The sequence below is a fragment of the Gavialis gangeticus genome, unplaced genomic scaffold, assembly GCF_001723915.1.
Source record: "Gavialis gangeticus isolate Ggan-Ray unplaced genomic scaffold, GavGan_comp1, whole genome shotgun sequence".
Classification (NCBI taxonomy): domain Eukaryota; kingdom Metazoa; phylum Chordata; order Crocodylia; family Gavialidae; genus Gavialis; species Gavialis gangeticus.
In genome coordinates, this window is record NW_017729033.1 from 100,705,461 (window position 1) to 100,708,227 (window position 2,767).

A 2,767-nucleotide genomic window follows, 5' to 3' on the forward strand; every position below is an offset into this window, starting at 1 on the left:
ATGGCGCATCCCCACCACAGTCCCTCCACCCTGGTGCCAAGGTAGCGAGCATAGGGCACATCAAGGAGTGTTTTCTCCCAGGAAAGCAAATGAGACTGGCTCTGGACTGACAGTGCTGCATACATTTAACACCCCGCTGGGTCCAGTGCACTGCTCTGGGGTCAGGTCAGTGCAGCAGAGGAGGGGAGAGCTGGTCTGGAGCCAGGGGAGTCTGTCCTTGTACCCTGAAGGGACTGAGGCAGTAAGTCAGAGCCTCCTCATGGGCTCCTGGGGTATGCCCCCCCCCAAACCTCGCCCCAGGGAACAAATCCCACCCTCACTCTAAGCTGCAATGCACAGAGGAGCAGGGGACTTGTCCATGGCCATGCAGGATGGTAGTGGCAGAGCTGGGGCCACTGGTCTGGGGTCCCAGTGGGAGACTGGAACAGCCCCAGGCTGCATCATTCCACAAGCAGCAGCAGCCACATAGCTCTGCCCAGTGTCTCTGAGAGCTCAGGTCTGGAGAAGGGAAGGTCGTTCCTTCCAAAGATGATGCCCAGAGGCCAGATCACCTCAGATCCAGCTCCCAGCACTCCCTGGATCTCTGGAGTGCCCAAGCTGCTCAAAACCTTGAAACCATGCCCCTGTCCCAGCCTCAAGGCTGAGACCAGAGGCTCTGGGACGAGCTGACCAAACAAGCTCAGGAATAAGGTTACTGGGCTCTGGGCAGCTGCAGCCCGGAGGCTGCAAACAGCTGCGCCAGGCTCCGGAGCCCAGGCATCAGCTCTGTACCGGTGCATGCATGCGTGCCTTGGAGTGGGTGGTGGGGGAGGGGCCTGAGGCAGCACAACCCTGGTTTCTCCTCCACTCCCAGCACAGAGCTGGTAACTGGGCTCCGGAGCCCGGCGCAGGTATTTGTAGCCAGCCTGGGCTCTGGGCAGCTGTAGCAAGCAGGCTGCACACAACTGTGCTGGGCTCCAGCATCAGCTCCATGCTGGTGGCAACTGCACGCGCACCTCCGGGCGGACAGTAGGGTAGCACAACCCACCCCAAGGTGCACGTGCAGTTGCCACCAGCATTGAGCTGCAGCCAGCCCCAGCTCTGTAGCTGCTGCCAGTCATGGAGCCTGGGCTACTTGCAGCAGAGCTTGCAGTCTCCCAGCCACCTGCTGGGAGCAGCCTGGGCTCTGTGGCTGGCAGCAGCTACCCAGAGCCAGAGCTGCCTGTGGCGTGCCAAGCAAATGGCCTTGGGGGGGGTTATGGTGGTGGGGGGCAGTGACATGTCAGTGCCCTGCCCCTGCCCATTCTGTTGCCCCTTACTGACAAGCCACCCCCCCCAGCCCTGCTGCTGCTGCCCCTCACTCCGGACCCACAGACTCAAGCACTGCCAGTGCCTCTCACTCCCGAACAGCAATACCCTGTCCCCCACCCCTTGCTGGTGCCTCTCACTCCCGACCCGCAGCCCCTTGGTGCTGTCAGTGCCCTGCACACCCAACCCACAGTCACCTATCCCATCCTCCATGCCCCTCACTCCTGATCCGCAGCCCACAGCCCCTGTGCCCCTCGCAGCCCTGCCGCTGCCCCTCACTCCCGACCTGCAGCCCCCCGCCCCTTACCTCTGACCTGCACCCACTCAGCAGCTCAGGCCATGCCTCTCACCCCTGATCTGTGCCTCCTGCCCCTAACCCCTGCTGGTGCCCCTCACTCCCCACCCACGGGCCCCTCTACCCAGTGATACTCCTCACCCCTGACCACAGCCCCCTACCCCCGATGCCCTCATTCCCAGCCCTGCTGCCCAAGCCAAGCAGCTCCTGCATTGCTCTCTCTTCCTGCCTCCCTCCCCCTGGCTGCTTTTTGCTGTGCCTCTGCTGTCCCGTATGGTGATTGACTGTTGGGGTAATGTGACCCCGCCACCAACAGCCAATCACCTTACCCACTGCTCCCAGCCAGAAGCAGCTAGCCCTGGAGAGCAGGGGAACGGCAAAAAACATTTGCTCTTTTTTTAAAAACCCGCCTGGACATAGCACAGGGGGCCAAAAAAAGAGGACAAGCGCAGGAAAATCTGGGCGTATGGTAACCCTACTATAGACTCATGGGAATGCAGTGTTTTGTGTGAATGCTCACTAATTATGCTTATGTAGACAACCAGCACTTTTGCTAAATTGAACAAGACTCACTCAATGCTTGGGCATTCATAGAAGCAAAGGTAGTGAAACTTTATGTAAGCTTAGCTTTGCAAAATATTCTAGTTGCAAAATTTGCTCTATGACATGATTAGAAGTTGTGGGTGGTGTACACTGTCTATTGTATAAAAATAAAGAGAAAAACAAGATCTAAAAACTATATGGAGATAGAAGTTATAAATAAGTGGGGTGTGATTCTTGCAATTAGCTGCTGACCTGTTTTAGGAACTGTGTAATGCTATAAGCACAATCCAATCATTATTTGACCCATATAGGAGTTGCAAAATTTTTGATCAGACAGAAAATGGAGTTTGTGTAAGGAACGGCACATGAATAGGCTTGTCTACATTGCCACTCTAATTAAAATACGCTCCCCCTGGCCCCCCGCCCAGTTCATCCCAGAGCACATGCATACAATACATGCCTTGAGTGCTGGACTGGAAGATGGGAAATAGGTTTCACTACTGAATTTTAGCAAGTCAGGGGTTAACCTCTTTGGGCACATCCACATATGCAAGCATGTATGCTTGCACAAACTCAAATAGAAGCAGTGCAAATTTGAGCCAGGGCTTTTTGCCTCAGCACACGTACCTGGACATGCACTTT